The sequence below is a fragment of the Bubalus bubalis genome, chromosome 22 (assembly GCF_019923935.1).
Source record: "Bubalus bubalis isolate 160015118507 breed Murrah chromosome 22, NDDB_SH_1, whole genome shotgun sequence".
NCBI classification, from domain to species: domain Eukaryota; kingdom Metazoa; phylum Chordata; class Mammalia; order Artiodactyla; family Bovidae; genus Bubalus; species Bubalus bubalis.
Window position 1 is genome coordinate 24278335 of NC_059178.1, and position 25656 is coordinate 24303990.

The window sequence follows — 25656 nt, forward strand, 5'->3', positions numbered from 1 at the left end:
CTGGAGAAGGGATAGCCTACCCACTCCAGTATTAGGCTTCCCTGGTGGCACAGATGGTAAAGAATCTGCCTGCAATGTGGGAGACTTGAGTTCTATCCCTGGGTTGGGAAGGTCCCCTGGAGAAGGGCATGACAACCCACTCCAGTATTCGTGCGTAGAGAATCCCCATGGACAGAGGAGCCTGGTGGGCTACAGTCCATGGGGTCGCAAAGAGTTGGACACGACTGAGTGATGAAGCACAGCACAGCACTTTATCTCTTCTGACCCTAAATAGGGGGCTATCTAGTCATCATCATAAAAGGCAAATGGAAGCATTTGGCCTAAAGTAATGCTTTGGAACCATATGAGTCATTAATCCCTATGGAAAGTAGAAAAATGATTTCCCCACCCAAAAAATGACCCTGTGCTAATCCCCAGAACCTGTGCATATGTTACCTTCCATAGCAGAGGAACTTTGCAAATGTGACTAAGGATCTTGAGATGGAAATGTTAGTCACAAGACATTCTATCAAAGGGTAGGAGGGTCAGAGTCAGAGAAAGAGATGATGACAGATGCAGAGGACAGAGGGGGAGAGACAAGATGATGCTACACTTCTGGCTTTAAAGATGAAGGAAAGGGCCACAAGCCAAAGAATGCAGGCTGCCTCTAGAGGGTAAAAGACAAGGGAACATAATTTTTTTTTTTTTTTTTTGCTGCTCCAGGTCTCAGTTGTGACACACAGGATCTTTGATCTTCGTTACAGCATGCAGGATCTTTTTTTGTGGCATGTGGGATCTAGTTCCCTGACCAGGGATCAAACCCAGGCCCCCTGCACTGGTAAAGTGGAGTCTAGGCACTGGACCACCAGGGAAGTTCCTATTTTTCCCCCTGGAGCATCCATAGGCAATTCAGCCCTGCTGACTCTGACTATGGCCAGTAAGACCCATTTTGGACTTCCTACCCCCAGAACTGTAAGATAAATTTGTGGGGATTTTTTTTTTTAGATCATTTACGTTTAATACAATTATGACTATGACTGGACATCAGTTTACAATGTTAGTGTCATTTTCTGTTTTCCTCCATGATTTTTGTTCCTCTGTGTCCCCACTCCTGTCTTCTTTTGATTATTCTAGTAGCACTCGTATTTCATTATAATTTTTCCATTGGCTCTGTGACTCTCTCTTTGTATAGATCTTTGAATGGTTATTTTCAGGATTGTTTACTATATACTTTCCACATTCTACTTAGAGTTAATATTTCCCCCAACGATATAAGGCCATCTTTTTTCCCCCTTTTGTTATAATCCTCATTTTTATTAATTTTCACATATCAAAAATTTCATTAAATGATGTTCTACATTTGCTTTACATAACAAATATATTTTAAAGGACTTGAAAGGTGAAAAGTAGTCTCATTAGCCATATATTTACCTTTTTGGTTGTTTTTCTTGAATTCTTCATGTTCTGGTTTTCACTCTAGTATCATTATCTTTCCATCTGAGAACCTGCCTCCAGCATTGTTTTGTTGTAAAGCAGATCTACAGGGGTGGAAGTATTAGTCACTAAGTCAGGTCTGACTCTTTTCAACCCCATGGACTGTAACCCGCCAGGCTCCTCTGTCCATGGAATTCTCCAGGCAAGAGTACTGGAGTGGGTTGCCATGCCCTCCTCCAGGGGATCTTCCTGACCCAGGGATCAAACTCAGTTCTCCTCCATTGAAGGCAGATTCTTTACCATCTGAGCCACCAGGGAAGCCAGATTTCCTAAGGGTAGATTCTAAATCTATGTGTTTTAAGCCACTTCAGTTCAATTTAGTTCAGTCACTCAGTCATGTCCGACTCTTTGCAACCCCATGGACTGTAGCATGCCAGGCCTCCCTGTCCATCGCCAGCTCCTGGTGTTTACTCAAACTCATGTCCATTGAGTTGGTGATGCCATCCAACTATCTCATCCTCTGTCATCCCCTTCTCCTCCCATCTTCAATCTTTCCCAGCATCCGAGTCTTTTCAAATGAATCAGTTCTTTGAATCAGGTGGCCAAAGTACTGGAGTTTCAGCTTCAGCATCAGTCCTTCCAGTGAATATTCAGGACTGATTTCCTTTAGTTGGACAGGTTGGATCTCCTTGCAGTCCAAGGGACTCTCAAGAGTCTTCTCCAACACCACAGTTCAAAAGCATCAATTCTTTGGGGCTCAGCTTTCTTTATAGTCCAACTCTCACATCTACACATGACTACTGGAAAAACCATAGCCTTGACTAAACGGACCTTTGTTGGCAAAGTAATGTCTCTGCTTTTTAATATGCTGTCTAGCTTGGTCATAACTTTTCTTTTAAGGAGTAAGTGTCTTTTCATTTCATGGCTGCAGTCACCATCTGCAGTGATTTTGGGGCCCATAAAAATAAAGTCTGCCACTGTTTCTCCATCTATTTCCCATGAAATGATGGGACCAGATGCCATGATTTCGTTTTCTGAATGCTGAGCTTTAAGCCAACTTTTTCACTCTCCTCTTTCACTTTCCTCAAGAGGCTCTTTAGTTCTTCTTCACTTTCTGCCATAAGGGTGGTGTCATCTGCATATCTGAGGTTATTGATATTTCTCCCAGCAATCTTGATTCCAGCTTGTGTTTCATCCAGCCCAGCGTTTTTCATCATGAAATCTGCATATAAGTTAAATAAGCACAGTGACAGTATACAGCCTTGACATACTCCTTTTCCTGTTTGGAACCAGTCTGTTGTTCATGTCCTGTTCTAACTGTTGCTTCCTGACCTGCATACAGATTTCTCAAGAGGCAGGTCAGGTGGTCTGGTATTTCCATTTCTTTCAGAATTTTCCACAGTTTCTTGTGATCCACATAGTCAAAGGCTTTGGCACAGTCAATAAAGCAGATGTTTTTCTGGAACTCTCTTGCTTTTTTGGTGATCCAGCAGATGTTGGCAATTTAATCTCTGGTTCCTCTGCCTTTTCTAAAACCAGCTTGAACATCTGGAAGTTCATGGTTCATGTACTGTTGAAGACTGGCTTGGAGAATTTTGAGCATTACTTTGCTAGTGTGTGAGATGAGTGCAATTGTGCAGTAGTTTGAGCATTCTTTGGCATTGCCTTTCTTTGGGATTGGAATGAAAACTGACCTTTTCCAGTCCTGCGGCCACTGCTGGGTTTTCCAAATTTGCTAACATATTGAGTGCAGCACTTTCACAGCATCATCTTTTAGGATTTGAAATAGCTCAACTGGAATTCCATCACCTCCACTAGCTTTGTTCATAGTGATGCTTTCTAAGGCCCACTTGACTTCACATTCCAGGATGTCTGGCTCTAGGTGATCACCATTGTGGTGATCTGGGTCGTGAAGATCTTTTTTGTATAGTTCTTCTGTGTATTCTTGCCATCTCTTCTTAATATCTTCTGCTTCTGTTAGGTCCATACCATTTCTGTCCTTTATCGAGCCCATCTTTGCATGAAATGTTCCCTTGGTATCTCTAATTTTCTTGAAGAGCTCTCTAGTCTTTCCCATTCTATTGTTTTCTTCTATTTCTTTGCACTGATCACTGAGGAAAGCTTTCTTTTTTTTTTTTTTTTAATATATTTATTTATTTGGCTGCACCGGCTCTTAGTTGCAAGCATGTGGGATTAGTTCCCTGACAGGGGATTGAACCCAGGCCCTCTGCATTGGGAGTGTGGAGTTTTAGCCACTGTACCACCAGGGAAATCCCTGAGGAAAGCTTTCTTATCTCTCCTTGCTATTCTTTGGAACTCTGCATTCAGATGCTTATATCTTTCCTTTTCTCCTTTGCTTTTCAGTTCTCTTCTTTTCACAGCTATTTGTAAGGCCTCCTCAGACAGCCATTTTGCTTTTTTGCATTTCTTTTCCACGGGGATGGTCTTGATTCCTGTTTCCTGTACAATGTCACGAACCTCCATCCACAGTTCATCAGGCACTCTGTCAGATCTAGTCCCTTAAATCTATTTCTCACTTCCACTGTATAATTGTAAGGGATTTGATTTAGGTCATACCTGAATGGTCTAGTGGTTTTCCCTACTTTCTTCAATTTAAGTCTGAATTTGGCAATAAGGAGTTCATGATCTGAGCCACAGTCAGCTCCTGGTCTTGTTTTTGCTGACTGTATACAGCTTCTCCATCTTTGGCTGCAAAGAATATAATCAGTCTGATTTCGGTGTTGACCATCTGGTGATGTCCATGTGTAGAGTCTTCTCTTGTGTTGTTGGAAAAAGGTGTTTGCTATGACCAGTGCATTCTCTTGGCAAAACTCTATTAGCCTTTGCCCTGCTTCATTCTGTACTCCAAGGCCAAATTTGCCTGTTACTCCAGATGTTTCTTAACTTTCTACTTTTGCATTCCAGTCCCCTATAATGAAAAGGACATCTTTTTTGGGTGTTAGTTCTAGAAGGTCTTGTAGGTCTTCATAGAACTGTTCAACTTCAGCTTCTTCAGCATTACTGGTCGGGGCATAGACTTGGATTACCATGATACTGAATGGTTTGCCTTGGAAACGAACAGAGATCATTCTGTCATTTGTGAGACTGCATCCAAGTACTGCATTTCAAACTCTTTTGTTTACTATGATGGCTACTCCATTTCTTCTAAGGGATTCTTGCCCACAGTAGTAGATATAATGGTCATCTGAGTTAAAGTCACCCATTTCAGTCCATTTTAGTTCACTGATTCCTAAAATGTTGACGTTCACTCTTGCCATCTCCCGTTTGACCACTTCCAATTTGCCTTGATTCATGGACCTGACATTCCAGGTTCCTATGCAATATTGCTCTTTACAGCATCGGACCTTGCTTCCACCATCCATCACAACCACAGCTGGGTGTCATTTTTGCTTTTGCTCCATCCCTTCATTCTTTCTGGAGTTATTTCTCCACTGATCTCCAGTAGCATGTTGGGCACCTATCAACCTTGGGAGTTCATCTTTCAGTGTCCTATCTTTTTGCCTTTTCATACTGTTCATGGGGTTCTCAAGGCAAGAATATTGGTGCTTTGCTATTCCCTTCTTCAGTGGACTACATTTTGTCAGACCTCTCCACCATGACCTGCCCATCTTGGCTGGCCCTACCTGGCACTTAGTTCAGGGTAATATGTTACAGCAGCAAATAGGAGAATAACACACCTTGCCTTCCAAAATCCTCCCATCAATGATGGGATATTTACAGACACAAATAAAATGAACACATCACAGCTGCACAAGCTACTAAAAACCATGAGAACAGAAGTGGATGTTATTTTCTCAGTCCATAATGTGAGGTGGATATCCAAAAGGTGGGGCTTGGATGTCATTTTACAAATCTGGAAAAAGCCTCGAGGCAGGCATATGGTTGTCAGAGAGAAGCAGCAGCAGGAAGGCAGTTGAGTGGCAGGGAGTGGGCGAGGGGCTGGAGGCATAAGATATGGGCAAGGAGGTGGCAGAGCCCTGGTCTGTGAAGTTTACAGGTTTCACTCAAAACTTTGAACTTGAGAGTACTTCCAGAGCTCATTTTTGTCTCCTGGATTTCATCTTTAGTGAGATGGCTTTCCAGAATGCCCCTTCCCCGGCTCTGGCTCCAGATCTGGCCCAGTGCACATTTTCCTTGTGGCAGCAGCTGGAGTGGGCGTGCTGAAGAGCAGCCCAGGGGCAGGAGGGGACCCCGGTCATTAAGGAGCCTAATCATGGAACACAGTGACACTGTGGGTGGGCTGCTGCTGATTGGGAGAAAATATCTTCATCATTTGGACACCTGAACAGAGAAGTAAAAATAGAATCCCCAGGATTTTTTAAAAAAATAAGACATACACACACACACACACAGGAAGCAGACCCAAATCTTTCCTGAGACTAGAGCAGCTTGAGAGGGGGAAAGAAGAAGAAAATGGAGCAGCTACTCTGATAGAATAAAGAACTGGGGAAGAGGATAGTGAACTATTCCATGAAGCCCAGGTTGCTAGGGCCCAGAGACCCAGCGCCCGGGAGCTGGAGGAGGAAGCAGCCCAGGTCAGGCATCTCGCTCTAGTGCCTGAAACCCTGGACCCAGCCCCCTCCAGGAACCCCTTGCCCTGGTGACCAGGGATGCACTATAACTTAGAAAGTCACACTTCTCCCTTCATCCACCTCTCCCCTTACACACATGTGTGCAGCCATACACACACTGTCTCTTTCCACTCCAGTCTTCCAAATGACCCTCTGCTGCGGATTAAAGACCACATACTCAATATTTTGAAATTGCAGGGTTTTGAACACTCAAAATCTGCTAGGGAAAGAAATGAAGCCCATCAGAAAGCCTCCCGGGCAGAAATAACTTTGTGTGCATGCTCACTTGCTAAGTTGTGTCCGACTCTATAGCCCACCAGGCTCCTCTGTCCATGGGATTTCCCAGGCAAGAATACTGGAGTGTGTTGCCATTTCCTTCTCCAGGGGATCTTCCCGAACCAGGGATCAAACCTGCATCTGCTGCATTGGCAGGTGGGTTCTTCACCACTGAGTCAGGGAAGCCCTGGAGATAATCTTAACTCAGTGCTTACCAAGTGACTTTATTTATGTTTTTTTAATGGGAGTATAGTTGCTTTACAGTGTTGTGTTAGTTTCTGCTATATAACAGAGTAACTCAGCTATACATATACATATACCCCCTCTCTTTTGGATTTCCTTCCCATTCAAGTCACCAGAGAGCACTGAGCAGAGTTCCCTGTGCTAGACAGTAGGTTCTCATTAGTTATCTCTTTTATACATAGTATCAGTAGTATATGTATGTCACCCCTCATCTCCCAATTCACCCCACCGCTCCCTTCCCTCTTTGGCATCCATACATTTGTTCTCTATGTCTATAGTGACCTTACATATGAGGACACACAGAATTCCCACCAGCATCACCACCCCTTCCAGAAATCGCCTCAGGATCCACAGTAAGGGGAAAGCCCTAAATTCATAAGTAAGAAACTTCAAACGGATCTTACTTTCTTTTTATTACAGTCTTATTAAGATAAAATGTACATACCATGTATTTCACCCGTTTACTGTGGTCAGTAAAATGGCTGTTAGCATCTTCACAGTCAAGCAAACACCACCACAATCAATTTTAAAACATATTTATCACCTCCAAAATTCCTATGCCTCTTTTCCTATGCCCCCTCACCCCCTCCTCCAGCCCTAGACAACCCTCAATGTACTTTCTGTCTCTATGGACTCATCTCTTCTGGATACTTATTTCATAAATGTGGTCCTTTGTGGTTGACTTAGCATGTTTCCAAGGCTAATCCATGTTGTAGCACATGTAACCACTTCATTTCTTCTTAGGGCTTAATAATATTCTGTTGTATGAATGTACCATGTTTTATTTATCCCTTCATCAGCTGATGGACATTTGGATTGTTCCCGGGTGCTGACTATGATGAATAAAGCTGCCATGAACTATCTGGCATGTTTTCATTTCTCCTGAGTAAGACCTAGGAGTGGTCTTGCTGGGTCATATGACAACTTAATCTTTAACCTTTTGAGGAACTGCCAGACTGTTTTCCAAAATGGTTGCACCATTTTACATTCCCACCACACGTGGTGGGTTCCAGTTTCTCCACACCTTGGCCAAGCCTTGTTATTACCTATATTATTGATTATAGCCATCCTAGTGGATGCAAAGTGATATTTCATTGTGGTTTTGATTTGCATTTTATGATAGCTAATGATAGTGAGCATCTTTTCCAGGGCTTATTGGTCACTTGTATATCTTCTTTGGAGAACTATCTATTCAGAACCTTAACTCATTTTTAAGTGGGTTATTTGTCTTTTTATTATTGAGTTGGTTGTAGGAGTTCTTATAGAGGTAAGTTCCTCATCAGAAATATGCAAAAATGTTTAGCCTGTTCCGTGAGTTTTCCTTTCATTTTCATCATGGTGTTCTTAGAATTGCAAATGTCTTTAATGTTGATGAAGTCCAATTTATCTGTGTTTTCTTTAGTTTCTATCTTCATTACTGCAGCTTTTGTAAGTTTTGAAACTGGGAAATGTGAGCCCTCCAATTTTGTTCTTTTTAAAGATGGTTTTGGCTATTCTGGGTCCCTTGGATTTCCATGGGAATTTTAGGATCAGCTTGTCAATTTCTGCAAAGAAGCCAGCTTGGATTTTGATAGGGATTGCACTGAATCTCTCGGAGAAGGCAATGGCACCCTACTCCAGTACTCTTGCCTGGCAAATCCCATGGACGGAGGAGCCTGGTAGGCTGCAGTTCATGGGGTCGCTAAGAGTCAGACATGACTAAGCGACTTCACTTTCACTTTTCACTTTCATGCATTGGAGAAGGAAATGGCAACGTGCTCCAGTGTTCTTGCCTGGAGACTCCCAGGGATGGTGGAGCCTGATGGGCTGCCGTCTATGGCGTCACACAGAGTCGGATACGACTGAAGCGATTTAGCAGCAGCAGCAGCACTGAATCTGTAGATCAGTTTGAAGAGTACTGTCATCTTACAACATTAAGTCTCCCAATAAGTGATCATTTACTTAGGTCTTTCCATTTATTTAGGTCTTCTTTAATTTGCTTCAGTGACTTTGTAGTTTTGTGGTTTTCAGAGTGTAAGTTTTGCACATGTTTTGTCAAATATAGACCTAAGGATTTTATTCTTTTTGATGCTACTGTAAATAGAGTTGTTTCCATAATTTAATTTTCACTTTGTTCATAGCTAGGAGTAGAAATCAAATTGATTTTTATATATGGATCTTATATCCTGCAATCTTTTTGAACAAAACAAACTGGAATTAAAATACACAATTTTTAAAAACAACATGGGTTACAATAAAAGAGGTCAAGAACATTTTAAAGGAAATTATTCAATTATAAGTTTGAAAAGAAGGGAGGTCCTGTTCCTGTTTAGGGGAATAAAGGTAAACAGGACACTCGAGGTCTGTAAAGAGGTTGGAGAGTTTGTCAGAGGAGTAAAACCACTGCAGTGGTTTTGTTAGCTGAGATTTTAACTTTCAGAATATTTAACATAAAGCTCTCTTGGCTTGGAAGGGGCTCATTTCCTTGTCACCTCAACACCCACACTTTGCATAAGCCAAGCTTGCAGACAGACTTAGCAGCATCTTTGGGGCTTCCCTGGTAGCTCAGGTAGTAAGGAATCTACCTGCAATGCAGAAGACCTGGGTTCAATCCCTGGGTCAGGAAGACTCCCTGGAGAAGGAAATGGCAGCTGACTCCAGTATCCTTGCCTGGGAAATCCTACGGACAGAGAAGCCTGGCAGGCTACAGTCCGTGGGATTGCAAAGAGTCAGACACAACTGAGCTACGAACACTCTCACTTTCATTTAGCATCCTTGGGAAAAGGCCACCTTTCAGAGGTACAGTCACATGAGTAATTTAATGACCCCAAGAAAGGCAAGGTTGGGTGGACCTTCATGAGTCATTGTGAGTGTTTTCTTCTTTCTCAAAATCAAGGTAGGCCATTAAAGGGATTCTGGGTCTTTGCCACCTTCTCCCGAAGTTGTCTAACACATAGGTCATAAACACTAGCAAAGTCCCTTTTTGCATGACTTGTTTGGTCCAGTTAGGTTTGTACCTAATATTTCATTATAAATTCTTGAAGCAAAAGTGAATTTTAATGACCCTAAGGTATCCTTTTCACTTCCCAACCAAGACAGTTATTGAGAGCAGTTTGGGATACAGAAATTCTATCCAGAAATCTCCTGTACAGTTTTAAAAATAAATAAATAAGCAACAGTAACAACAACAATAGCTGTATTTTAATAAAATAAGTCATGTGATTTCACACTGTGCACACAGATGAGCGGCAGGTGAATCAATCAACTAGTCAAAAAAAAAGATGTAAACTTACTGAGTTTTTAAGAATTTGGACAATAAATAATCTTATACTTTAAAATTTCTACACCATTTAATGATATGTAATCAACAAACATGGTTTAAAACTGTAAATAAAAATTTTAAATGCCCTTTGAAAATATACATATGTTCTTTGCCCCCAGTGGGTCCACTTATAGACGTGGACCCACGTGTCTAAGGACTCAGATATATACGATCAAGGGTAAAAAATGTTAAAGCTGCCCAAACATCCATTAATAGTAATAAACTATGGGATACTATGCAACTATTAACAGTGACAGCCTCCAAAAGAACTGACCCCCAAAAACTATACAAGATAAATTATTCATTGGGAAAAGCAAAATATATAATATCAAATATATATATATATGTATACGGTATCTCATGCTTTTAAAAATCACATATTAAAAAAATAAATATGTCTTTAAAACAATATTGGTATGTGAATATAAAAGAGAAAAATACATGGAAGGATCCTGTGATAAGCAGAATACCAGCCCTCAAAGATGTCCACACCCTAATCCCAGAGCCTGTGAATATGCTATGGTATTTGGCAAGAGAGAGTATAGGTTGCAGATGAAATTAAGGTTATTAACCAGCTGACTTTCAAATAGGGAGATTAAAAATAATTTATTTAAAAAGAGAAGTCCCTGATGGTCCAGTAGCTAAGACTCCGTTCTTCCACTGCAGAAGGCATAGTTTTGCTCCCTGGTCAGGGAACTAAGTTCCCACGTGTTGTTTTTCAGTCACTAAGTTGTGTCCAACTTTGAAATGGTGTGGATTGTAGCACTCCAGGCTTCCCTGTCCTTCACTATCTCCTGGAGTTTGCTCAAATTCATAACCATTGAGTCAGTGATGACATCCAACCATCTCATCCTCTACTGCCCTCTTCTTCTTTGGCCTTCAAACTTTCCCAGCATCAGAGTCTTTTCCAGTGAGTCAGCTCTTTGCATCAGGTGATCAAAGTATTGGAGCTTCAGCCTCAGTCTTCCCAGTGAATATTCATGGTTGATTTCCTTTAGGATTGACTGGTTTGATCTTGCAGTCCAAGGGACTCTCAAGCGTCTTCTCCAGCATAATTCAAAAGCATCAATTCTTCAGCACTTAGCCTTCTTTATGGTCTAACTGTCATATCCATACATGGCTACTGGGAAAACCATAGCTTTGACTAGATGGACCTTTGTCAGCAAAGTGATGACTTTGCTTTCACTGTGTGCCCAAAGAAAAGAAGAAAGAAAGAAAGTGTGCACTGACTATTATAAGGATTTTGAGGAGGAAAAGAGAGCTTCCATCTGTTTGCAAGAGAGCAAGGTTCCTGGAGGAGGTGCAATTTAAACTGGATCTTAAATAAATGTAATATTGACAAGCAAAGAGAGAGGAGGGGGTCTCCTGCATTGCAGGCAGATTCTTTACCAGCTGAGCTACCAGGTAAGCCCCAAATAAATAGAATATTAACAAGCAAAGTGAGAGGAGGCAATCAAAATGAAGAGGCTACATTTAGAACACAGGGATGGTCCAAGTACAGGAAAAGACCCTTGAGCTTAATTTGCATGATATTCAGTAGAACAGTTGGCTTCACCATCCATGAGCACATTAATCCCGATCCCAGAGGCTTGGATGGATTCTTGTGGGTTTGGGCTTCATTTGGTAGGTGATGGAAACCTATGAAGGTTTTGGCACTATGGAAAAAACTGATTGTGTTACTTTTTCAGATTAGGGAGACAGACAGGAAGACCCCACCACGGCTAAGGCTCTGAGATTAGAACAGAAGGGAAGAGGGCAAAGCGGAGAGATATTTGGGAGCTGCTATAGAAGGCAGGGCAGGAAGACTTCACCACTCGGCAGCTGTGGGCTGCCAGGAGGAGGAAGCAGAGTAGCAAGAAATGTGGGGGTGAGGGCGGGTTGGGATAAACTGAGTTTTAGATGCCAGTGGATTCTCTTGGCTTTTTTGGGGGGGGGAGCAGGGGGCACACTGCATGGCATGTGGGATCTTAGTTCCCTGACCAGGGATCAAACCCATGCCCCCTGCATTGGAAGCGTGGAGTCTTAACCACTGGACCGCCTGGGAAGTCCCCAAGGGAGTCTCCTGGGCAGGTGCTGGGTGACTTGTAAGGCTCCAGGACTGGGAGGTACCATGGAGAGTGGGCTCAGGGCCATAGCCAGAGCCTGCACAGCACAGCACCATCTGCGTCCCCGCAGCAGGATCCACCTTTCTGTGACATCCTCATCCTTTCTCTTCACCTATCCACCTGCCCTCCCAGGGGACTTTCATCCCCAGCTCAGCAATCATTTGTTCTTTCCCAGAGCCACATTTAGCCTTTCTATTCACCAACATAGTAGTTCAGCTTCAGAAATTTTGCACTCTGTGTATTCTCAAGGGTGTGTGGTGTGTGTGTGTGTCTGTGTGTGTGTCTGTGTGTCTTCAGGCTCCACCACTGCGCTCAGGTCTCTCTGTTAAGATTCTAGTGAGAGATTCCCCAGGAGCCCTGAGAAACCTGGGCCCGCAGCCCACACTGTCAAGAAACCTGCCTTTACAGATGACTTAGATGCTTCCATCAGAAAGGTTCATCTTCCTGACACCTGCTAAAGTAAGAGGCATGACCTGATTTTTACGTGCATCATAAGAGGTAATTAGTTCAAAACCCCGATACGCACAATTAAATTTTTCTTTTATAGATACTAGGTCTTTCATCAGAAATTCTTCTCGAGTGGGTCTCATTGGCAAACATGCAAAGTGAGGAGCTGACAAAAAGCAAAAACAAAAGAATGGGCCACTTGCTTTGGGAGGATTTGTTCTGCTTGGGTTCTACAGACTCCACACATATGTCATTTCCCTGATCTCAGAAGATGATGTCCCCATCCCACAAATCCTACATTAGATCTGAAGAACTCGCCTCTCATCAACTTTTTCCTCTTTCATACCCAGGGGGTCAAAGGACCAACTATTGTTGGCTGAATTGTTCTGTTCTATTGAAAGAAACAGTATTTAACATCAAATGCAAGGCGTTTTTCTGACCTGATCTTGTGGATCCACTCAAACACAGCACAGATTTGAAATACCTTTCAGAATCAAAACAGAAGGCTCTACCCCAGACACTCTTGAAATGACATTTACATCTCTCTCTTTTTTTTTTTTCGTGTGTTTTTTCCAAGACTAGATGACCGTAACAGTGTTGTGTAAACAATCCCAAGTACAAATGCTGAAAATTGCTTTCTTTCCCTTACTTTCGATATGAAACAATAACCAACAGGACTCAAGGGGATTTATTTTTACAATACGAGCATGTATACCCCTGTTCACCCCTCCCCCAGCCATGTATGCAGATTTTCCACCACCTCCATTTTTATGAAATTATCTACTTTTTTTTTCATCATATTCCCTTTAGTTTATTTCCTGAAATGATCACTTTGGAACACAGAAGTTGATATTAAAATCCCCCCTCCGACCCCGTGAGAGGGCTTCTCAGGGGGCACTAGTGGTAAAGAATCCACCTGCCGATGCAGGAGACGCAAGAGATGCAGGTTCAATCCCTGGGTCAGAAAGATCCCCTAGAGAAGGGAATGGCTACCCGCTCTGGTATTCTTGCCTGGAGAATCCCATGAACAGAGGAGCCTGGTGGGCTACAGTCCATGGGGCCACAAAGAGTTGGACACAACTGAGAGACTGAGCACATTATTTTGGGTGAGAAGCTCCCAGTCGCTGGGGAATATTTCAGAATTTCCCACTGAACATCCATGTTAAATCCCTACTCCCACTCTGCCAATACCCAGTCCCATATATGGATGGATATCTAAAGAGAAACTTTGAACCATCATTGAAAAACCATACAGGCTTTTAAAATGTAGAAAGTGATTTTATAAACATGCATTTAAAATAATTTTCCCAAGGATCTCTTTGAATTGGCTTCTTAAAATGGCAACTAAGCAAATGTTACATAATTTCCCCCTTTATCATATTCAGGGTTAGAGAAATAGTGTGATGTCGCTAAAGAAACATGCTGGCAGTGAGGCAGGGAGGGGGGCGGTAAGTTAGAAAAGCACTTTCACTTTTAGATTATGATGGAGAGTCAGCTTAGCCCCAAGAGTGGCCAAGGTCCCGAAGCAAAGAAGCCAAGAATTGGGTGGGTGTGAAGGTAATCATGTGTTTGCTTCTCCAAGAGGGCAGGCCGAGGCCACTGTAGCACAGTGAGACCAAAAACCATGAGACTGGTGAATTTCTGAGCATTCATTTCCTCTGGGCTCTGCTAACACAGATGCAATACTATGCACCCCTCCTGACCTTCTAGAACTGAGTTCCCTGGAGACAGAGAGCTCCAGATGGTGGTGATGAGAGGGAGAACCTTCAAAAGCAAAATTAACTTTTCCTTTAAAATTAGCCACACATGCTCTTCTCAGTTTCCAGGGATTTGCATTCCCCTTTGAATGTAATTTTATTAATATATTCAGGGAACGATCTGTTATCCAGAGGCTGATGATCTGGTACAGGAATGAGACAAACTTTCCATTCTCCTCGCTCTCTTTTTGGGTTTTCCCAGGTGGTATTAGTGATAAAGAACCTGCCTGCTAATGCAGGAGATGCAAGAGACGCAGGTTCGATCCCAGGGTTGGGAAGATCCCCTGGAGGAGGGCATGGCAACCCACTCCAGTATTCTTGCCTGGAGAATCCCATTGACAGAGAAGCCTGGTGGGCTACAAGGAGTCAAACATGACTGAAGCAACTTCACACAGATGCCTCTCTTTTCACTCTGCCTGATCATTGGTCATTAAATTGTGCACTTTAGAAAAGCACTTTCACTTTTAGATTATGATCGAGAGTCAGCTTAGCCCCAAGAGTGCCCAAGGTCCCGAAGCAAAGAAGCCAAGAACTGGATGGGTGTGAAGTTAATCGTGTGTTTGCTTCTCCAAGAGGGCAGGTTGAGGCCACTGTAGCACAATAAGACCAAAAACCTTTTCTAGTAGGAAAGACAAACAGGCTGATGGTTGTTGGAGGTTTGGGGTCAGCAAAATGGGTGGTGAACTGAGCACCAGTTCTGGATTCTGAGAACGTGGGTTCAAGTACGTACCAGATCTAGACCAGGAGTGTGATGGCCAGAGGTCAGGCTCACCCTCACCTTGAAAGCTCTGCCAACAACTGTTTGTGTGACTGTGGACATGTGAATTCGCTTCACTGCATGTCGATTCATTGGGCTGGTCACTGGGAATGACTGTAATACCTATGTTGGAGCACTGTTATGAATGACTCAGATATAAAGTGCCCAACACAGGGGCTGATAGGCAATAGGTAACTACTCGTTTATGTGTGATGGTTACTGTTGTGGTCATAGTTGTATAAAACCAAATGTGTCCCTTAACCCTCTGTCTTCAGTGCCCTAATCTCTAAAATAATGCTGACCTCACAGAGCTGTCAGAATTTTCCTATTTGATAATATGAAAGTATCACACATACAATCATCAGTAAAATATGAGTGATAGAAAAGTCTTAAAAATTTGGGTCAACTATATACAGTAGCCAAGACACAGAAGCAATCTAAATAACCACCGACAGATGAATGGATAAAGAAGATGTGGTATATATACACAGTGTAATATTACCCAGTCATAAAAAAGAACAAAATAATGCCATTTGCAGCAACATGGATGGACCTAGAGATTATCATACTACATGAAGTAAGTCAGAAATAGAAATACCATATAATATCACTTAGATATGGAATCTAAAAAATGATACAAATGAACTTATCTAAAAACTGAAATAGATTCACAGACATAGAAAACAAACTTAATAGTTACCAAAAGGAACAGTGAGGGGGAGGGGAGATATGAATTAGGAGTTTGGGATTAATATATACATACTATTATATATAAAATAGGTAAACAAGGACCTACTCAATATCTTCTAATAACGTGGAATGGAAAATAATCTGAATTTTATACTCCCACACACACACATTTAATTGGTCAGGAAGATCCCCTGGAGGAGGGCATGGCAACCCACTCCTGTATTCTTGCCTGGAGAATCCCATGGACAGAGGAGCCTGGCGGGCTATAGTCCATGGGGTCGCAAAGAGTTGGACACGACTGAATTAGCACACATGCACACACATACATATAGTTAGATATAGATATCTGAATCACTTTGTTGTACACTTGAAAGTAACACAATATTGTAAATTAACTATACTTCAGTTTTAAAAAACAGAGTGCCAGAAGAACAAGAAATATCACACACTACTTTGGGCAATGATTAGCCTCACCCACTGCAGCTGATGAGCTCTATCAGGAAAGAACCCAGCCTCATCGACAAGCAAGGGATAATAAGACCCCAAAGGAGATGCCCGGGTGACGAGCAGAGCAGGGCTGCCACACCCCACAGTAGCCAGAAGTGGTCTCTGAGATGTGATAAATCACTAGCAACACAGTTTATCACCCGCAGCACAGCAACCAGCAGGAACATCAAATGGCCATGCTGGCTCCTGTGCCTCCCGAGCCCAGTGGGCAACGTGGTGGGTCCAGATGAAAGCCGGTCACTCAGAAGGTTGCTCTGTGTTTGAGGGACATGGGACCCGGGGCTCAGCACCTTTGGAAGGAAGCAGCAAACAAGCCAGTCCCCTGCTGCCCCTGAGGAGCAAGCAGTAACCACACCATGCTCGCCTGGACCTGTCTTGTCTGTGTGAACTGCTACGGAACTGCCCGGTATCAGGGATGGATGTGGCTTGACGTCTGCACTCTTGGGAAAGACATGCAGAGGTTCTTGGGGCCCAGGGTGAACTGTCCCTTCCCCTAGAAGGCAAAGCTTGTGAGGCAGTCATTACAGTAATTATTCCAACCCAGTGTATAATATATATACACAACCGAAATGCAAGCCCATGCCACCAAAAGGCATACAAGTAATTCATAGCAGTATACTTTTAACAGCCCCAAAGTGCAACTGTCCGTCGACAACAGAATAGATAAATGAAAGGACAGGCAGACAATGGAGCACTTACACCAGTTAAGTAAACAACAGCTGTGCCGAAGCACTAGGACGACGCTCATACACGTCATGTTGCATGAAGGACCCAGACACACAAAAGGACACACCCTTTATGATTCCACGTATCTGAGTTAAAAGCAAGCTGAACAAATCCAGGGGGTGAAATGCGAGGAGGGCAGGAGCCTTTGGGGAAGTGAGGGGATGGGGGATTGGCAGCGAGCCTCTGGGACACTCATCATGTTTTCTTCCTTGATGGGGGTGGGGTGGGGGAGGCTCCTTGGGACAAGGCAATGGCAACCCACTCCAGTATTCTTGCCTGGAAAATCCCACAGACAGAGGAGCCTGGCGGGCTACAGCCCATGGGTCGCAGAGTCGGGACATGACTGAGTACACAGCAAGCAGTTGTAAACTTATATGCTTTTTTGCATATATCTTGTATTTCAATACAACAGTTTTTTAATGAATTTTTCTTTTTTATATTTCTTTCTTTGGTTTTTAAATTCATTTTTAATTGGAGGATAATAGCTTTACAATGTTGTGTTCATTTCTGCCATACAATAACATGAGTCAGCTATATGTATAGATATATCCCCTCCCTCCTAAACCTCCCTCCCGCCCCCTACCCCATCCCACCCCTCTAGGTCATCACAGAGCCCCGGACTGAGCTCCCTGTGTTATACAGCAGCTTCCCACTAGCTCTTTTATGTACGGTAACATATATGTTTCAATGCTAATCTCTCAGTTGATTCCAAAAACAGTTTAAGAAGTTGGGCCAAGTAGAAAGAATGGAATGATTGGCCCACGGCCACCATCCCTTTAATGATGAGCGTTCCTGCCAGCAGCGAGAGGAAAAGCGGCAGTTGGCAGGTCTGCTCTTCTAAGAGGGGACAGCATCGCAGATAGAGCCGCCTAAGTGACCCTCAAACAGGCGACATAACTGACATTCCATGACATTCCAGATAACAATGAGACCACAAATGACTTCTCAGAACTCTTGCTTCTAAGAACCTGCGATTACCGCAAATCCTATCACTGACCCTCACATATTCTTCCTGATCAGCTACCTTGTCACAAGGAAGAAAAGGAAGATGAGGCTTTGGGTGCCTGGCAGGTTGAGCATAGCCCTGGTTTTCATTAGGTTCACATGGGAGATCTGAGCTGCTTGTACCTGATCACACGCCCATAGGAAGATACTGGCACAGAGTTACAGGAACAGCGTATGGACACAACTAAAGCCCCAAATTTGGCAGTGGCTGCAGAACTTTCCTCAGACAGCTGCTGAAAATTATTTCTGATAGTAGGAGGGTGGAGGTGGGGTACCAGCTGCTGGGAGATGGAGGTGGGGGGTGGGAGGTAAGCAGCCCTAATTTGGGGGTAGAAAGAAGTCTTCTTTCTCAGCTTGGATTCCCAATAACAGAAAAATGTATTTTGGTTCTTTTTGTTACTTTTTAACTTGGCAATTTATAGCTTCTAACATCTGACTGTCAAGCTACACAGAAATATTAGCAGAGTGTGAATCTATTTTCCTCTTTAATTTGCTTGCACTAATGTAGAACCAGCCTCTGGTATTCCCAGAACAGAGTGGAATGTATTTACTGATATATAGCATATAATATCGGAGAAGGCAATGGCATCCCACTCCAGTACTCTTGCCTGGAAAATCCCATGGATGGAGGAGCCTGGTAGGCTGCAGTCCATGGGGTCGCTAAGAGTCAGACACGACTGAGCGACTTCACTTTCCCTTTTCACTTTCATGCATTGGAGAAGGAAATGGCAACCCAGTCCAGTGTCCTTGCCTGGAGGATCCCAGGGACGGGGGAGCCTGGTGGGCTGCCGTCTGTGGGGTCACACAGAGTCGGACACGACTGAAATGACTTAGCAGCAGCAGCAGCAGCATATAATCTCAGTTAAAAACAAATAATATTTAGCAATCAATTGAAATGAATTTGGCTATATATTTTTATCAGTAGGGGAAGAAGTTATTCAAGAGATCTGCAGTTAGTTACATAAGAACATGGACCGTCAGATCTGACCTTCACCTCTAATCTTCTAATCTGAAAGTAAACAGGAGAGCTGGAATCATCGATCCAAATTGTCAGGATAGAATTGTACTAGAAACCCAGCTTAATAATTTCTAGTAGAAATCTTTATCCTGATATTTATCATCCAAGATTTTTTTTAAATAGGCGTTTCCCTGATGGCTCAGAAAGTGAAGAATCTGCTGGCAATGCAGGAGCCACAGGAGACTCGGATTCAATCCCTGAGGCAGGAACATCCCTTGGAAGAGGAAATGACAACCCACTCCAGTATTCTTGCCTGGGAAATCCCATGGACAGAGGATCCTGGCGGGCTACAGTCCATGGAGTCACAAAGAGTCGGACACGACTGAGCGATGGAATCATACCATGCATGTGTATGTGTGTGTGTTTGCTGCACGGCACAGCATACAGGATCTTAGTTCCCCAACCAGGGATCAAACCCACACCTGCTGCAGTGGAAGAACAATGTGTTCATCACTTGACCACCATGGGAGTCCCTATCATCCAAGACGTTCATTGTCCAGCTACTTGTCTGTTTCCACTGATGGCTATGGGCTTCCTTAGGCCAATGACTTCTTTATATATCACAGGCTCAAGCATAGTACCTGGCACACAGCCAGAAGGCAACGCATTTTGTTGAATGAACAAATTAACTTGCATGATTGGTATAATGGAAAGAGAACAGAAGTGCTTATTGATCGACTCGGCCCACCTGCCCAAGGTTCTCTCATCAGCTAGTGTGACCATCAGTGATCTTTGCCAGGGCTTAGAACACAATGATCTCATTTCCAGGCTTTCTCACCCTTTTTGTTTTTCAAAGTAGATTTTATCTTTTTAGAGTAATTTTATATTTACAGCAAAATTGAGTGGAAAGTAGAGATTTCCATTACACTCCCTGCTTCCACATGCACAGACTCCCCCATTATCAACATCCCCCACCAAAGAGGTACATTTGTGACAACTGATAAACCTATACTGACACACCAGTATCACCCAAAGCCCACAGTTTACATTACAGTTCACTCCTTTGCACATTCTATGATTTGTGACAAAATTACAATAATCCACCTCTGTCATGTCAGAACAGCTTCTGAGCCCTAGAAATCCTCTGTGCTCTGCCCCTTCATCCCTCCCTTCCCTCAAACCCTGGTCACTATGGATCTTTTCACTGTCTGCATAGTTTTGCCTTTTCCAGAATGTCATAGAGTTGGAATCATACAGTATGTGAAAATGAAAGTGAAGTCGCTCAGTCGTGTCCGACTCTTTGCAACCCCATGGACTGTAGCCTACTAGGCTCCTCTGTCCATGGGATTTTCCAAGCAAGAATACTGGGGTGGGTTGCCATTTCCTTCTCCAGGAGATCTTCCCAACGCAGGGATTGAACCCAGGTCTCCTGTGTTGTAGGCAGACACTTTACCATCTGAGCCACCAGGAAAGTCCAAGAGTTGGCTTCCTTCACTTTGTAATATGTATTTAAGTTTCCTTCTAGCTTTTCATGGCTTGATTGGTTTGGTTTTAGTGCTTTTTTTTTTTTTTTTTTTTTTTTTTTTGCTACAGCAGCAGTATGTGAGATCTTAGTTCACCAACCAGGGATCAAACCCATGCCTTTAGCATTGAAAGCTCAGAGTCTTAACTACTGGACCTCTGGGGAAGTCCCTTAAGATGACACTTCTGATGATCTCAATTAGTTCTCCTTATTTCTGGGAGAGAACCCACAAATTCACTGTTTCAGTTCTGACTGCAATTAAACTTACCAGGGGAGGTCATGTCATATCTGGCATTATTATTTTTTTTTCTTTTTTTGACCTCTTCCAGCTTCTTGCTTCATTAAGAGGGCAGATGACTTAAGATGGACTATTCTGGGTTTTTTATGGTATGACTATCTCATAATCTAGCTCCAGATTCAGAGCACTCTTCGCTACAAAGTTGGGCCTCCACTTTAAAATAGAACCATGACACTATAGTTCTATGGTGTAAGGGTTTCCCTTGTGGTTAAGATGGTAAAGAATCCACCTGGAATGCAGGAGACCTAGGTCCGATTTCTGGGTCGGGAAGATCCCCTAGAGAAGGGAATGGCAACCCACACCAGTATTCTTCCCTGGAGAATCCCATGGACAGAGGAGCCTGGCAGGCTACAGTCCATGGGGTTGCAGAGTTGGACACGACTGAGTGACTAACACTTTCACTTTCATGACACCATAAAACTCCTAGAAGAGAACATAGGCAAAACACTACCTGATATAAATATGTACCAATGCTTTTTCAGGTCAGTCTCCCAAGGCAATAGAAATAAAAGCAAAAATAAGAGAATAGCATTGAAAGATGTATATTACCATGTGTAAAATAGATGACCAGTGCAAATTAGATGCACGAAGCAGGGCGCCCAAAGCTGGTGCTCTGGGACAACCCAGAGGGATGGGGTGGGGAGCGAGGTGGGAAGGGGGTTCAGGATGGTGGGACACATGTACACCCATGGCTGTTTCATGTTGATGCATGGCAAAAACCACCACAATACTGTAAAGTAATTAGCCTTCAATTAAAATAAATAAATTTAAAAAAACAAGAGACATTAATTTGCCAACAAAGGTCCATCTAGTCAAGGCTATGGTTTTTCCAGTGGTCATGTATGGATGTGAGAGTTGGACTGTGAAGAAAGCTGAGCGCTGAAGAATTGATGCTTTTGAACTGTGGTGTTGGAGAAGACTCTTGAGAGTCCCTTGGACTGCAAGGAGATCCAACCAGTCCATTCTGAAGGAGATCAGTCCTGGGTGTTCTTTGGAAGGACTGATGCTAAAGCTGAAACTCCAATACTTGGGCCACTTCACGTGAAGAGTTGACTCATTGGAAAAGACTCTGATGCTGGGAGGGACTGGGGGCAGGAGGAGAAGGGGACGACAGAGGATGAGATGGCTGGATGGCATCACTGACTCGATGGACATGAGTTTGAGTGAACTCCGGGAGTTGGTGATGGACAGGGAGGCCTGGCATGCTGCGATTCATGGGGTCACAAAGAGTTGGACACGACTGAGCAACTGAACTGAACTGAAAAAAACAAACAAATGGGAACCTAATCAAACTTATAAGCTTTTGCACAGCAAAGGAAACCATAAAAAAAAAAAATGAAAAGACAATCTACAAATGAGAGAAAATATTTGCAAATGATATAACCAACAATGGCTTAATTTCCAGACAGCTCACACAACCTAGTAACAACAACAACAACAAAAAGACCCAATCAAAAAATGGGCAGAGGATCTAGAGACATTTCTCCAAAGAAGACATACAAATGGCCAACAGGCACATGAAAAGATGCTCTGCTGCTGCTAAGTCACTTCAGTCGTGTCTGACTCTGTGCGACCCCATAGACGGCAGCCCACCAGGCTCCCCCGTCCCTGGGTTTCTCAAGGCAAGAACACTGGAGTGGGTTGCCATTTCCTCCAATGCATGAAAGTGAAAATTGAAAGTGAAGTCGCTCAGTCGTGTCCGACTCTTAGCGACCCCATGGACTGCAGCCCACCAGGCTCCTCCATCCATGGGATTTTCCAGGCAAGAGTACTGGAGTGGGGTGCCATTGCCTTCGCCAGAAAAGATGCTCAGCATCGCTAATAATTAGAGAAATGCAAAATAAAATTACAATGAGGTACAACATCTACTGGTCAGAATGACTATCATCAAAAAGTCTACAAATAACAAATGCTGGATAAGTTGTGGAAAAAAGGGGACCCTCCCACACTGATGGTAGGATGTACACTGGTGCAGCCACTATGGAGAACAGTATGGAGATACCTCAAGAAAAGAAGATACTGTGGAAGTGGCAAGTCAGTTCCACCCTGAGTACCCCCTAGGATGGATAAACACACAGTGAACCTCAGATGTGTATGAAGAGAAATCGCATAAATATTACTTTTAAATGTGCTGCCACTTGCCATTTAAAATGTGTAGACTCTTTGATGATGGCCATTCTTACCAGCGTGAAGTCGTACCTCATTGTAGATTTGTTCTGACTAGTGTGCGGTGGTACCTCCTTATAGTTTTGATTTGATTCTCTAATAATTAGAAATATTGAGCATCTTTTTATGTGCCCGTTGGCCATCTGTATGTCTTCTTTGGAGAAATGTCTATTTAGGTCTTCTGCTCAGTTTTCAAATGTCTGTTTAGGTCTTCTGCCCATTTGCTTTCCTCATTAAGGACTCCTGGCACTTCTGCACTACATACTAAATAAGCAATGAATAACTTAGAAATGGAATCGAAGTCTAGTTTCACATACGCAAGTCCAACAGCCTCTCAGGACACCTGGGCAGCCCTTCGCCCTCCTGCTAACTCTCAGCCAAGTGTCAATGTCGAGCAAGGTTTACTCTGCTAGGTTCTCTGCTGGGATGACTGCCAACAGGCAGAAAGAAATCATATTGGGGCAAAGAATAATATCTGACCCCCAGGTGAGATTACTTTTAGTTAATGAATCAGCATGATTTCTTTGGAATCAGCATAAATATGAGAGGGAACATCATTTACCATGAAAAACACTCACCAGGGAATTAGGAAAGTGACCTTTGGGTAAACTACTTAAACCGTCAGCTTCCATGTTACCATTTTTTAGAGCAAAGGCATGTTTATTTTAAATACCAACACTTTGCCCATGACCTTACCCCCAGTGGGTCACTGGAAGCTTTAAGAGGTGTGATGACCTGACATTCTCCAGCCTGGACTCCTCTCCCAGAACACACACGCACACCCATCTCCTCTCTGATGCACGCACACACGCACACACACACACACACACACACCCATCTCCTCTCTGATGCTCTCTCCTCTGAGTCTCCTCTGTTTCTTCCCCTTGGGCCATGCTTCCCTCCCTGCAGCAGAGGGAGGCACACCCACATCAGGACACTTGCACCTGCCCTTCACCCAGCTCAGTGCTCCTTCCATGGTCATCACTCTACCCGGTCACTCAAGCCAGGAATCCACAGACTCTCCATCTATTTTCTGTCTCAGCCTTCACTTATATCCTTTATGCTAAGTTGCTTCAGTCGTGTCTGACTCTTTGTGACCCTATGGACCATAGCCTGCCAGGCTTCTCTGTCCATGGGAGTCTCCAGGACACTGTGTACCATATCTTTCATAGTACATGTCATAGGACTTTTATTAGACTTCTCCCCTTGTTTGTTTTGTGCTCTGGCTTGTGCTCCCCCCAGGCCCCTAAATTATAAGCACCTTAAGGGTAAGAATTAGATTAACTTATTCCCTATTATCCTACCACCTAGCGTGGAAGGAATGATGCTAAAGCTGAAACTCCAGTACTTTGGCCACCTCATGCAGAGAGTTGACTCATTGGAAAAGACTCTGATGCTGGGAGGGATTGGGGGCAGGAGGAAAAGCGGACGACAGAGGATGAGATGGCTGGATGGCATCACCAACTCAATGGACATGAGTTTGAGTGAACTCCGGGAGTTGTTAATGGACAGGAAGGCCTAACGTGCTGCAATTCATGGGGTCACAAAGAGCTGGACATGACTGAGCGACTGAACTGAACTGAACTGAGCACGGTACCTGATACCTAACAGGTACTCGATACATAATTGTTAAATAAGTAAATGAATCTGGATAAATGACCTACTTGATCAGCCCACTGATTATGAGCAGAACTATACAACTTCTCCATCACGTTGTGGTCGTGACAACAGGGAGGGAGGAGCACGTGGCACCTGTCACTAGGCAATAAGGCAAAGGGAGAGACAGAACATCTGGCACCCAAGGTGGTAGCCTGGAATCTGTGGGGAGGTGCCAAAGAGGACCAGTTTGGTGGAGCTTCCTCTGGAGCCTGAGTCTTAGCCAGGTGGCCCTCTGCTGCCCTTTCAAAAGCTAGATCATTCAGGGCCACCTACATAAGCCGCTCTCCACCTGGAAGAGATTCTTTGTGTTTCAAGGTGACTTCATGGGCCTGATAAGGTTTTTTCATTGTCAGTATCATTCAACAGGAAAATACCCTTTCCTGATAAAGAGAGAGTCTTAGTAGAAATCCGAATGCTTTGACATTTTTAAGCCTGTGTTAAATTGAATTACTAATGTCTTTTGCAACTCCAGCTCAAAACTTTAGGATAAATGGACAAACTAAGTTCAGTTCAGCCCCTTAGTCATGTCCAACTTTTTGTGACCCCCCATGGACTGCAGCATGCCAGGCTTCCCTGTCCATCACCAACTCCCAGAGCTTGCTTATACTCATGTCCATCGAGTTGGTGATATCATCCAACCATCTCATCCTCTATTGTCCCCTTCTCCTGCCTTCAGTCTTTTCCAGAATCAGGGTCTTTTCCAATGAGTAAGCACTTTGCATCAGGTGGCCAAAGTATTGGAGCTTCCACTTCAGCATCAGTCCTTCCAATGAATTTTTAGGATTGATTCCTTTAGGATTGACTGGTTTGATCTTCTTGCAGTCCAAGGGACAAACTCAATGCACAGATAATTTTTAACAGATGACACACAAAAGCCTCCACAAAGAGAGGTGTGTGTATGTGTCTTCTTTCCAGCATTTATAATTATTATACGTTTATGAACAAACTTAGGGTTACCTTAGCCCTTAAAATATTCATATTAACCTTAACATATTCATAGAGAAAGGACAGCAGCTTTTTTTGTTTGTTTACAAAAAACAAACAGTTTTTGTACTTATAGTGAAAGTAGAACTCATTGGTGGGCGTGACTAAGGAGGGAACGGCGCCAAGGCTCTCATGAGCGCAGAGCCGCCATCTGTCCAGGGGCCATCACCAGGGTTATTTGACCTCACAGTCACTGGGGATGAGCCACTTTTCTGCCACCGTGTTTTTTTCAAACTCATCCACATGAAAC

General features: G+C 43.4%; 1 protein-coding gene across 9 annotated transcripts in view; it reads left to right on the forward strand.

The window, feature by feature from the left end:
* Window positions 1-25656, forward strand: part of DLGAP1 (DLG associated protein 1) — a 785192-nt gene that overhangs the window by 580379 nt on the left and 179157 nt on the right. The window lies entirely within an intron of this gene.